We start from the raw sequence: 14,332 nt of genomic DNA, 5'->3' as shown, positions 1-14,332 counted from the left end.
TGTTTTAAGAACAGTAATTGATATAAGAAAAAAAAAACTCATTTAGTTTAGAAAAATCAGATTTTTTTGGTCTTAAATATATTTGACATGACCTATCAGGAACTTACTGACTTTTATTTTTCTTTATTTATAAAATGAATTCTTTAAATGCTACAAACTTCAAAAGGAATTATGTATTTTATAACTTTTATACGTTTTTTAAAAGTGACAAATGGTTACCAATTTTATTCAAACTCACTTCAAGAAAGCTGAAGTTATTGAAAAATGGAAACCTAAATTAAAAGTGGTAAAACGTGGTGGTAAGTATACATACCACGGACTTCAAAAGGGTTAATAAATACAAGGAACTAAGGCAAAAACATAATACTCATGAAATTTTAATTTTTTTATGTGTCAAAACTATTTAATTTACCAACAGTCCCGTATTATCTCGGGCAAATGAAAAAAGTTAAATATTAGTCGTCGTACATCGTCACATTTGCATAATCTGAAAAATCACCTGCATTACTTTCGATCGTCATTTTTTTACTCTTTTTTCTGTGTAAATTCAGCAACCATCGTACATCAAAACAGATTTGCTGTCCCACAAACAGCAAAACTTTCATTCACACCAGATTATAATTACTTTTTGCTTTGCTTCCGGCCGAGTGAAAACGTGACGAATTCTGTTATGCCCGAGTTTACTCGGGATGATAAATATTTGCAATGTATACACACCAGATTTAACTCGGGATGATAAATATTTGCAGTGTATACACACCAGATTTAACTCGGGATAATAAATATTTGCAATGTATACACACCAGATTTAACTCGGGATAATAAATATTTGCAATGTATACACACCAGATTTAACTCGGGATAATAAATATTTGCAATGTATACACACCAGATTTAACTCGGGATAATAAATATTTGCAATGTATACACACCAGATTTAACTCGGGATAATAAATATTTGCAATGTATACACACCAGATTTAACTCGGGATAATAAATATTTGCAATGTATACACACCAGATTTAACTCGGGATAATAAATATTTGCAATGTATACACACCAGATTTAACTCGGGATAATAAATATTTGCAATGTATACACACCAGATTTAACTCGGGATAATAAATATTTGCAATGTATACACACCAGATTTAACTCGGTATAATCAGGAAAGCGGTGAAGAATCACAAGATAAATAACATTTAACGATTTCAAGGTTTAAAAAAAGAAAGCCGTCAGTTTAATGAATGAGGATATTACCTCAAGTATTCTAATATCTATTAAACATAATATTTTTAATCAATGTAATATTTTATGATAAAGAAACATATAAACATTAAAATGTATTTTTTCGTGCTTTAACAGATGCAACAGACTCTTTCAAAATCAATTGCTTCCGCGGTTTCACTTTCGATAGAAATTATTGCTAAAGAACTCACTTTTTTCTTTATAGATCTTAATTAGGTTTTCATAGCTTTTATTTTGCTTAAAGAACGTGCAATACATGTAGTGAGATTGTTAACATAATACATGAATTATCTAAAAGTTTAGAAAAATACCTTTCAACTTGTTGCAGTCGAGTACTATACTGTAGAACAGTTCAACGAGGAAAGATTAAGCACACCCTCGGTCCCTCCACGGGCTGATCAAAGCTGCCAGAAATGCAAGATTTCGGTGACCTACTGGGAACCGTGTCTTACAATCATTACCACTGTGGGACTAATAAAACATGCAGAGATGAACTCGCCCACCGGGACGTAACCAGTTAACTTGCGATCGATCCTTTGAAAAAAAAACGCAATGAATTGTAATAAAGTATTAAAAAAATTTAAGTATTGTAAATGCTTTGAAATAACTTACAATCTAACAAATAATCTGGCATTTTAAAATTTCATTTTTCTTATTTATTATTTATTTAAATACATTTTTATTCTTATAAACACCACACGACATCTTCTGGAAGTTGGGTCCACTGATCTCCAGACGGTATGCTACTTCCTCCGTGGTACCGATAACAGATAGTGGATTCTTCAAGTAATGATTAAATTATAGTAGAATTCAGTAAGGAACAAGTGATAACAAGTTCGAAAAACCGTTAAAAGAGAGTGGATTTAAGTGATGATCAAAATGCTAAAAATCAACCTATTTTTTTTTTTATTTCATTAACCCTTTAATGGGCCCTTTATTTCTAGTAAAGGTAAATTAAAGTATTTTTGGAATTGAAATTGTTTTAAGAACAGTAATTGATATAAGAAAAAAAAAACTCATTTAGTTTAGAAAAATCAGATTTTTTTGGTCTTAAATATATTTGACATGACCTATCAGGAACTTACTGACTTTTATTTTTCTTTATTTATAAAATGAATTCTTTAAATGCTACAAACTTCAAAAGGAATTATGTATTTTATAACTTTTATACGTTTTTTAAAAGTGACAAATGGTTACCAATTTTATTCAAACTCACTTCAAGAAAGCTGAAGTTATTGAAAAATGGAAACCTAAATTAAAAGTGGTAAAACGTGGTGGTAAGTATACATACCACGGACTTCAAAAGGGTTAATAAATACAAGGAACTAAGGCAAAAACATAATACTCATGAAATTTTAATTTTTTTATGTGTCAAAACTATTTAATTTACCAACAGTCCCGTATTATCTCGGGCAAATGAAAAAAGTTAAATATTAGTCGTCGTACATCGTCACATTTGCATAATCTGAAAAATCACCTGCATTACTTTCGATCGTCATTTTTTTACTCTTTTTTCTGTGTAAATTCAGCAACCATCGTACATCAAAACAGATTTGCTGTCCCACAAACAGCAAAACTTTCATTCACACCAGATTATAATTACTTTTTGCTTTGCTTCCGGCCGAGTGAAAACGTGACGAATTCTGTTATGCCCGAGTTTACTCGGGATGATAAATATTTGCAATGTATACACACCAGATTTAACTCGGGATGATAAATATTTGCAGTGTATACACACCAGATTTAACTCGGGATAATAAATATTTGCAATGTATACACACCAGATTTAACTCGGGATAATAAATATTTGCAATGTATACACACCAGATTTAACTCGGGATAATAAATATTTGCAATGTATACACACCAGATTTAACTCGGGATAATAAATATTTGCAATGTATACACACCAGATTTAACTCGGGATAATAAATATTTGCAATGTATACACACCAGATTTAACTCGGGATAATAAATATTTGCAATGTATACACACCAGATTTAACTCGGGATAATAAATATTTGCAATGTATACACACCAGATTTAACTCGGGATAATAAATATTTGCAATGTATACACACCAGATTTAACTCGGGATAATAAATATTTGCAATGTATACACACCAGATTTAACTCGGTATAATCAGGAAAGCGGTGAAGAATCACAAGATAAATAACATTTAACGATTTCAAGGTTTAAAAAAAGAAAGCCGTCAGTTTAATGAATGAGGATATTACCTCAAGTATTCTAATATCTATTAAACATAATATTTTTAATCAATGTAATATTTTATGATAAAGAAACATATAAACATTAAAATGTATTTTTTCGTGCTTTAACAGATGCAACAGACTCTTTCAAAATCAATTGCTTCCGCGGTTTCACTTTCGATAGAAATTATTGCTAAAGAACTCACTTTTTTCTTTATAGATCTTAATTAGGTTTTCATAGCTTTTATTTTGCTTAAAGAACGTGCAATACATGTAGTGAGATTGTTAACATAATACATGAATTATCTAAAAGTTTAGAAAAATACCTTTCAACTTGTTGCAGTCGAGTACTATACTGTAGAACAGTTCAACGAGGAAAGATTAAGCACACCCTCGGTCCCTCCACGGGCTGATCAAAGCTGCCAGAAATGCAAGATTTCGGTGACCTACTGGGAACCGTGTCTTACAATCATTACCACTGTGGGACTAATAAAACATGCAGAGATGAACTCGCCCACCGGGACGTAACCAGTTAACTTGCGATCGATCCTTTGAAAAAAAAACGCAATGAATTGTAATAAAGTATTAAAAAAATTTAAGTATTGTAAATGCTTTGAAATAACTTACAATCTAACAAATAATCTGGCATTTTAAAATTTCATTTTTCTTATTTATTATTTATTTAAATACATTTTTATTCTTATAAACACCACACGACATCTTCTGGAAGTTGGGTCCACTGATCTCCAGACGGTATGCTACTTCCTCCGTGGTACCGATAACAGATAGTGGATTCTTCAAGTAATGATTAAATTATAGTAGAATTCAGTAAGGAACAAGTGATAACAAGTTCGAAAACCGATAAAAGAGAGTGGATTTAAGTGATGATCAAATGATAATAGAATCCAGCATTGAACAAATGATAGCGAGTTCGGGAACCGATAACAAATAGTGGATTCTTCAAGTAATGATTAAATTATAGTAGAATTCAGTAAGGAACAAATGATAGCAAGTTCGAGAACCGATAATAGAGAGTGGATTTAAGTGATGATCAAATTATAATAGAATCCAGCATTGAACAAATGATAGCGAGTTCGGGAACCGATAACAAATAGTGGATTCTTCAAGTAATGATTAAATTATAGTAGAATTCAGTAAGGAACAAGTGATAACAAGTTCGAAAACCGATAAAAGAGAGTGGATTTAAGTATAACGATCAAATGATAAAGGAATCCAGCATTGAACAAATGATAGCGAGTTCGGGAACCGGTAAAAATGAGTGGATTCTAGTACCGATAAAAAAATTAGTTTGAGTACTGATTAAATGATAGCAGGTCCAAGTGCCAATAAAAAGATAGTGGGTTGGATAATTGATCAAAAGGGAGATAAGACAATTGCTAGAAAACTCTTCCAGTCACATTTGGTTAGAGTACTGAAAAAAAAGATGGCGTGGTTTAATATTGGAAAAAAAAAAGGAAGTCTGTAAGAAAAATATTTAAATGAGAGTGTGTTCGAACAATATTCAAATAGTCGAATTGAAATTTTAAAAAAATTTAAAAACCTAAGTTTAAAATTTTAATTTTTAAAAAAATATTCGAATGATTTTGTTCTAAATTGTGAATTTTGCCATCTAAAGTTACATCGTTCAAAATTATCTAAAAACTTTTATACTATACAATTCAAAGTTTTCTCTACCCTTATCAAAAAATAGATTAATTTATTTATATAATTATTATCAATTATTACAATAATAATATTACTCGACCGAGTTTGTTTAGTATTTTGTTTGATAAGAATTTTGAGTAATTGTTGCGATCAAAAATGACAAATAAAATATTACTACTATATTGCTCATAACAGAGGTGGCTTATAAGTCATTCGTCAAATTTAAGAGCAGATAGTAGGCATCAGGACATCACAGACACACCAGGTTGAACGATGGGACCCGCTATCTCTACCCGCTCGATCACAGAATTCAGTTGATGAAGAGGATCTATAAACTTCTCCCAGTTATCCTCTGTTTCTTGAGAGACATGAGCTGAAATAATAGAATTATAGTGAAAATAGCTAAGCAACGAAAAATTTAGCAATTAATGATTAAAAAAAAGCGCTGTCGTGCCACAGGTCCCTGGTTCGATCCTCGGGCCGGGCAAGGCTAACTCAGCCTTTCATTCCTTCAGTGGGTCGATATAGGAGTACCAAGCATGCTTGGGAACTAAACACTGGGGGTTTCGAGTTCGGCTGTCCACCAGACCGGAACATCTGCTCCTGCACCCCAGAGCCCAAAGTCAAGATAACTGAGATGGGCACAGTAGGCATTGGCCCTCTATGGGCTGTCGTGCAGCTGAGTTTAGTTTTTTATTTTAGTTATTATTTATAAGTATTATTATAGTTTATGTACTATAAGATTTATCAATATTTTTTAAGTTCAAATTTGCCATTTTGATTTGCGTTCAGAAAAATTGAAGGCAGTACTATAGCCAGCTGTGACTTGTTTAAACAAGAAGCAAAGAATTAAGTGTTGGTAATATTATTGAGACGTTTTAAATGAAAAAGAAGTTATTTAGTGCCTCAATTGAAGTGTCTCATAATTGTTTTAGTGTTTTATAATTATTTAGTGTTCGTAATTCTATTTGGTCAATAAATAATTACAAACAAATTTAATCTGAGGGCCCCAAAAATTTGAATGGCCTAGGACGCTTAATCCGGCACTGCTCCAAGTGGTCACCCACCCGCACACTGACCGTAGCTAAGCTGGTGATGTTTGACTTCGGTAATCTGCTGGGATCCGTGTCTTAACGATCAGTCCACTGCTGAACCCGTCACAGATTTTAAAAAAAATCCTTTGCGGTCAAGGAAGCTGCAAAAGAAAAAAAAATTGTTTTGTGACAAAAACAAACTGACGGATGCGATCCCAAGAACCCGTCCTCTCATATAAATAGAGCAACATTCGCTCGTTCTTCACCCACGCATTGAATACGCCACTGGCTCAAATTTGTGGGACACATCTTCGATTGTTTGTTGAATGTTTACAGATAAGTTTACTTTCATTTTTATGTTTCAGCAATTTTTACGTGAATTTATTTTCACATTTAAAAGAAAAGTTAATGTACGATTCTCTTCAGCTTCGTAACTCTAAATAAATTATTTGATTTCAAATTAAACGAGTTTCACTCAATTTTTTAAATCTCTAGAACTAGGATTTTGCTAAAGTAATTTATGAATGTCCGAAATTTTTCATCATTTTGATTTTATTGTATTAAATTTTTGGTTAGATTATTTAGTGCTAAGGCATAATGCTAGTCCCAAATGTCTCACTTTTGTCATTATTTAACAACATGTTTTGAAAGTTTTAAACATCTAGCTAAAGTAAATATCGTAATTTTCGTCTTAGTAATTGTATGATTATTTGTATTATATTCTGTAAAATATTTGTTTAGTAAAGTTCTTCAGGCGCAAACTCTGTTTCTGGTTGTAAATTTCATTACTCCTATTATTCTGCAAATTGAATATTTACAGTATGTTTTTCATAAAATAAATCATTTAACGAAGGATTTTTAAAATTCTGCTTTTATGATTCTTAGATTTCCTCTGTCAAGCTTTTTATCTAATTTTTAATCTAGAAAATACTTTGGTAAAAAATTTATGTATGCGTCAATTCTAAAATATATATACTTGAAAGTATGAAATAAAACTGCGTAATGTTTTAATTTATTTTGATAAATTAGGCAGCGTGAGCGTTAAGACAAACTCTGAAATTTATTTTTGATCGTTTTTATTAAATTTAAGACATTGATCTACATTTAATAGTTAAAGTTAGATTTCTGTAAATAATAAAGTCTTTCAAAAATTTTTTAAAGAAAGTTAAAAGAAATCTGTCTAAAGACAAAAGTTTTCACAACTATTTTGGGCAAGCAAAACCTTGGGCTTTACCTTGTACTCAACCATTGTGTATATAAAACCATGATACCATGATTGTCAGATTCTGGTACTGTTCAAGTTCCGTTCGACTATGTCTTTTGAACTTCTGTTAATAATTGTGAAGGCTTAAAGTATTATAATGTGTACTATATATTAAGTCTAGTTACGTCTCAAACTTAAACTGTTAAACTTTTCTTAATTGTAAATATTGGTTTTTCTAAGTAACACCTTGGAGTGTATTAATTGTTGAACTTATTGAATTGCATTTCATGTCAGTTTTAGAAATTTTCTTAATTACTTTTAAAAAAATTTTAAGTCCCATCAATTTTAGTGAAAAGTTGTTTAAAAAGTCATTAGTTTCATTTCGTAAAGAGTTCGTCAGGTTTAAACTGTTATTTAGGTAACGTTTAAGTAGTTTTTAAATGAAACTTCTTTTTGTTTAATCTCAAATCGTGAAATTGACAATTTGCTTTCTTTCCGAATTATAAGTCACTAAAAATTGGAATCTTCACCTAATGGTTTATTGTATGGAAATGATCCTCAGATGACATGAGTTGAATCTGGACGACTCTATACAGGTCGAGAACTCTTCATATTTTGAGGAATTTATTTAGTTTGTACACTTCACATTAATTGTCTGCACATTGTGAATGATCTAGACTGATCCAGATATTTAAGATCTTTGATGTTACTTTCCTTTTTTAGTGAATAGTCTTATGAATTTTCTTAAAACATTAGGATATAATTAAAAACATGTCATTTAAATTTTGATTGTAATATTCCTATACAATGAATGCAGAAGAGCAGAATTTTGTGACTTATAACTTTCTATTTATTCTTTAAGCCTTCACCGCCAACTTTTTAATATGTCAAATTTACAGAATTCCAATAAATATTGGTTAAAGCAAATACTGTTAGATTCAAAAATAAAATTTTAAAATATCTGGCATATTCACTGTCTCCATGTTCACTGTCTTCCTATGCAACATTCCGATTTCCTCACCGAATATGAAGAAAGTCTTTCCTTTTTCGAAATTTTAATTCTAAGTAAGATGTTGTGGGACCTTTTTATGTAGTCATCGAGAAAATTTTTTAAGATTTTTAACTCTAAGATATTTTACTGTCTATTTCAAGTTATCGTTTAGGCTAGTATAATTGGAAACATTGGGCGATGACTTCGGAAATTCTTACCTAAGCTTTAATTTTGCCAAACTTATCCAAATTTGGATTGACCCAATAATTAGAAGCAATATATAATTCAAAGTTTCCTCTACCCTTATTAAAAAATAATATATTTATTTATATAATTATTATCAATTATTGTAATAATATTATTCGACTAAGTTTGTTAAGTACTTTGTTTGATAAATATTTTGAGTAATTGATATGATCAAAAATGACAAAATATTACTAGTATATTGCTCATAACAGAAGTGGCTCATAAGTCATTTGTCAGATTTAAGAACAGATAGTAAGTATCAGGACATCACAAAGACACCAGGTTGAACGATGGGACTTGAACCCGCTATCTCTACCCGCTCGATCACAGAGTTCATTTGATGAAGAGGATGTATATACTTCTCGCTTTTATCCTCTGTCTCTTGAGAGAGATGAGCTGAAATTATAGCGAATATAGCTGAGCAACGAAATACTCAGCTATTAAGGATTTTTAAAAAAAATGATTTATTGCATGGTTTTCGATGGGCAGAACTATAAATAACAAATAGGGTGTACCAATACCGACACTTTTGGAGAGCATCAAATATCCGACGACCTAAGCGTGAAGTCTAACACTTTAAAGCAGAACAGTTTAATGCGGACCCATATGCACACCCTCTGATCTTGCACAGACTGATCTAAGTGGTCACCCACTCGCACACTGACCCCTGCCAGTGATGCTTGACTTCGGTGATCTGCTGAGAATCGTGTCTTAACGATCAATCCTCTGCGGGACCCATCAGAGATGGAAAAATTCTTTCCGGTCGAGGAGGATTTAATGAAATTACATTTGCAGATTTGATTGCTCAATTCAGGCTTATAAACCTTTGTCTAGTAGGACATATAGAACATTTTAAAGGACATCACATCCTGGGTTACGGCGGGATTCGAATCAGCCACCTCAAGGAGGCTGCAAAAGAAAAGTTTTTGTGACAAAAATGAGCAAACTAATGCGATCCAAAGTACCCAACCTCTTATATAAAAGTCGCTCAATCTTTTGTAAATAGTGTAAAAATTTTTTCGATATCTTCAATTTGTTCCCTTTTATGTATCAACTTGCGATTTATCTTTAGGTATAACCCAGACTTGATTGTCAATTGTTCATTCTGAGATTTAACTTAATGTTAACTCCCTTCCCTTTCTTCAATTTAGATGAAAGAGCAGACATCCGTTCCTGGATAGTTACTCTGAGAAACTTGATCAGTTGGTTTGTAGTTCTTGACCCACGCATTTAAGATTGTGCCAAGTCAAAATTGTGGTACTGAACTTCTGTTGGTTATTCAATATTAGTAGGTAAGTTTGCTTTCGTTCTTATATATTCAGCCATAGTTTTGTATGATGTGATTATAAAATAAAAAGTTTATATTTGAATCTTTAGCTTCGTGGCCGTTGAAAGTCTTGTTAACTTTAAAATAAATAATTTAATTTCAAATGAAAAGTTTCCCGAAATTTTTAAGTCTCACGAACTGGGATTTTGATAAGTTAATTTAAATAATTTTAATCCATTTCTTGTAAGCTACTTTTGGACTTTCATCAAAACACTAAATTTCTTTAAAATAATTACACTTTAAATACAGTGATATAGCTTGTCTATTGCTGCAGTTTAAGTATATTATCAAGTGATAGTTCTATTTAAATTTTATATTACTTATTTTTTGAAAAATAGTGGAAAAGTATTCTTAAATTTCTAGATGATTGAAGCATCTAGAGGCTATTTAAAAAAAATTTAACGCAATATTCGTTTGGTTAACCTTTTCTAGTGTATTGTAACCTTTTCTGGTGTATGGTAACACTATTTTCAAAACAAATTTTTCAAACCGTTTTTAATGTAAAAATTGCTTTTAAGCGTTAAGAAACCACTACTCCTTACGCAATAAATAACTAAAATATCTCCGTGACGTCCGTTTGGTCGAGTGATTGATCTAACTAGCAGCCTGGATAATGATAATTTCACAGTTTGGAAGGAACTTGCTGCATGGATATTGTTGAACGGAGAATTTGCTAGTATGGAAGGGACTATCAACATTTTCTTGATTACCTGAAGTAACGAGAAATGAATTCTGTCTTTAAAGACTTCGCATCATTGTGTGTGTATGTCAGCTGTATCATATTCTGTGAAATATTTGTTTAGTAAAATTCATTAGGCGCAAACTCTATTTCTGGCTTTTAAGTGAAGATTAAATATTGTTTGACTCTTTAAATTAATATTTGCCTAAAATTAGTATATGAAACATTTTCTATAATTGGAGTTAAATAAGTTTTGAAATACCACAACTCAAAGGTAAAAACTTAACTTTATACCGAAATGAGTGATTATTGGGGAGGGGGGGATATTTCACACTAATCTTACATCTATTATAATCATAAGTTTTCATTGGATGATAACAGCAGGGCATGAGACAGCAAATGTTATCTTGTCTCCTGGTTAGAAATTTCCATGCTAATTAACTTCTCTATTCTTAGACATTTAGACACTCAGCACTAGAAATTTTGGGACTTTTAAATACGCAATTTACCAGTTAAATGCGAAATTTAATTTTTGAAGACTTGTAATTTAAAGTTAAATTATGTAGCATGATAAATGGTCTTTTTATAAACTTTACGAAAGGCAAGGAGGAATTAAATTTTCAGTAAATTAATAATAAACATCTAAACAGATACTGCAATTAGCATTCTAAATTGCCAAAAATAAGATGCAAGAACAATACGAAGTGGAAGAGTTTTCTGGCAGAATGCTTCGTATTTTTGTATTCAATTAAAGAAATCTTTATCTCGGCTTAAACTTTTATGCAAATTAAAACGTCAAATAAGTCTCTAATTTAATATTAGTTTCTGGCCATGAGACCTTTACCTCCTCGCAGTCCAAAATTCCTATTGGTAATATAAAACATACACCAAATGTATTTTATTGAATTTTAAAGCCTTGATAGTCAACGGTAGTTTTATTTTTACAAGAGTTCACGCGCACTGCAATAGATTTGATACGATAATACAAGCCAGATCTCGTTAGTTGACCTTAACACTAAACATGCGCTAACTAGAACCGGTCAAAAGTTCGGTTAATATGTTGGTATATTGTTAACCGGTTGACAAAATTCCTTAGAAGAAACTTCAGGTGTTCTAGGAAGTTTATCAAATGATTTTAAAATGTTCGTGTTTCTGAAACCATGACAGCCCAGATTAAAATTTTGTCAGATTCTCATCTTATTCAAATTCTGGTTGACTTTGTTCTGTTAGTAATTTGTAAAGCCTTAAAGTATAATAATGTATGCAATATTTTAAATCTAGTTACGTTTCAAAATTAAACTTTTTTTTATTAATTGTAAATACTAGTTTTTACTAAGTAGTACCTTGGAGAGTTCTAAGTAACTATTATTGAACTTTTATTGCATTTCATTGCGGTTAAAAAAAATTTCTTACAATGACCTAAATTTAAGTCCCATCAATTTTAGTGATAAGTGCCATTAAGTTAAGAAGACATTATGAAACAATTCTTAAAAATGAAACTTTAAAGAGCTTACGTCAGGTTTGAACTGTTATTCAGATAACATTTAAGCGATTTTTAAATTAAATTTCTATTTGTACAATCTCTAATCGTGAAATTGACAGTTTGTTTTCTTTCAGAATTCACTTCTACTGGAATCTACACTTAATGGTTTACTGCATGAAAATGAGCCTCAGATGTCGCCACGAGTTGAATTACGACTACTCTATAACAGGTCAAGAACTCTTTCTTTTTTATATATATATATATATATATATTGTGGAATGTTTATTTAATGCCTTTTCATATTAATTGACTACTCAAAGTAAATGATCTAGACTGATACAGATATTCTAGATCTTTGCTATTAGTTTTTAGTTTGTTTGCTTTTAAATGAATAGTCTTACGAATTTAAATACAAGAAGATATAATTAAAAACATTTTAAATTTTGACTGTAATATTCCTAAATTAAGAATGTCAAGGAGCAGATTTTCATAAATTTTAACTTTCTATTTATTTTTAAACCTTCTCCCGCCAACTCTTTAATAATGTGTCAAAATTCCAATAAATATAGGTTAAATCAAATACTGTTTGATTCAAAACTATAATTTTAAAATAAATCTAAAATAAATCTGGTGTTCAGAGAGCATCTCCTGGTACGCTGATTTCCTAGACACCAGGCACACAGATTTTCTCACTGAATATCAAAGATCTTAAAGCAAATATTTCTTTTCGCGAAATATGAATTCTAATTAAGATATTGTGAGACGTTTTATGAAGTTATCTAGAACAATTTAAGATTTTAACTCTGCTAAGGTATTTTGTCTCAAGCTATCCTTTAGGCTAGTATAATTGAAAACATCGGAAGATCACTCAGTCTTTTAAATTGCTTATGTAAGTGTTCATTTTGCCAAACTTATCCTGATTCAGATTAGTGCCACAGCAATTAGAAGAAACTAGCATTCTTATTGTGAAAATCTGGATGTATCTTGAAGCTTTCAAATTAAACATATTCATTGTAATTCTATATTTGCGTGTTTTTAAAAGAGATTCAACTTTTTAAGATAAAGGGGAGAAATTCTGAAAACTAATTTCTAAATTTTTGTCTGGTTCCATTTTTATAAACTTTTCGTCTTACGTTTTGCCAAACTTCTAAAATATTCAATATAGTTAAATAATTTTTGGATCAATTTATAAAATTGTGTAAGATATGAACATTTAAAATAGTTCTATACTGATAAACAAAATTGAATGGAAAAACAGATGTTCTTAATATTGTAGTGAATGTTATTAAATAAGGAATTAAATTTAAAATTAAATTCTGACTTTTCGTTTCAAACAATTTTCTAGATTTTTCTAGGCAAATTTTGGTATTTCTATAGAGGAATAAAACAGATTAAAAATCCGTCCAGTTTTTGTATACTTTTTTGAATACTGAAGTTCCGAAAACTTTTCACTGTAGAAAATTTTAAACCTGTACATTTCAATATTAATTTGAAATTGCAAACAGTTCACATATTTTTCTTATGAGTGTATGTTGAATCGTATTTTGAATACGATTCAGCATACGTATACCCGTACGGGTATACCTCGTATACCCGTAAGTATTTTGATTATTTGATACGATCAAAAATGACAAACTATTACTACTATATTGCTCATAACAGAAGTGGCTTATAAGACATTTGTCAGATTTAAGAACAGATAGTAAGCATCGGGATATCAGAAAGACAGCAGGTTAAACGATGGAACTTGAACCCGCTATCTCTACGCGACAGAGCCCGCTCGGTCACAGAGTTCAGTTGAAGAGGATGTATATACTTCTCGCTTTTATCCTCTGTATCTTGAGAGAGACAGGGCCGGATTAAGACCTCTTGAGGCCCTAAGCACTGAAAATATTTTGGTGCCCTCCCCCCTATAACAATAAAAAATATATCTAGTACTAATTCACGTGTTAATTCAAAATATAAAATCAAATTTTTTTTGTAAAAAAAAATATTTATTCAAATTAAATCAAATTTTTAAAAAAAAATATTATAATCAATTGAAAACTTTTCAATTAATATTAAACAAATAACTTATGTTTGTGGGTATGTGCAAAAAAGCAAACACTTTGAATAACTCATGATCGAAAGTTTGAACTTTTATATATTTTATTTTACTCAAAATACTTTAAATTAGAAAAACAGACACGTACTTTTTCTAAAAAAAGCATACCTTTTTTTTTCCAATTGATTCGAATTCTTG

At 30.6% G+C, this 14,332-nt stretch overlaps 2 long non-coding RNA genes across 2 annotated transcripts in view; one reads left to right on the top strand and one right to left on the bottom strand.

The window, feature by feature from the left end:
* The window catches only part of LOC147800799 (uncharacterized), a 39,974-nt gene extending 36,025 nt beyond the window's left edge, over nt 1–3,949 (bottom strand). The window contains exons 1-2 of the long non-coding RNA XR_015431181.1: nt 3,788–3,949; nt 1,561–1,783 (exon numbers count right to left, since the gene is read on the bottom strand). This is a non-coding gene — a long non-coding RNA (uncharacterized LOC147800799). The remainder of the gene's footprint in view (nt 1–1,560; nt 1,784–3,787) is intronic.
* A 2,481-nt stretch (nt 3,950–6,430) lies between these two features.
* Nucleotides 6,431–12,929, top strand: LOC147800798 (uncharacterized). The gene is made up of 2 exons (XR_015431180.1): nt 6,431–9,893; nt 12,225–12,929. It is a non-coding gene; the product is annotated as an uncharacterized LOC147800798 (long non-coding RNA).
* Nucleotides 12,930–14,332: the final 1,403 nt, after the last annotated feature.

The sequence above is a fragment of the Parasteatoda tepidariorum genome, unplaced genomic scaffold (assembly GCF_982258835.1).
Source record: "Parasteatoda tepidariorum strain Cologne lab strain unplaced genomic scaffold, Ptep-v5.0 scaffold_83, whole genome shotgun sequence".
Taxonomy (NCBI): domain Eukaryota; kingdom Metazoa; phylum Arthropoda; class Arachnida; order Araneae; family Theridiidae; genus Parasteatoda; species Parasteatoda tepidariorum.
Note: the sequence above shows the minus strand (reverse complement) of the source record. Positions and strands in the feature narration are given on the sequence as shown.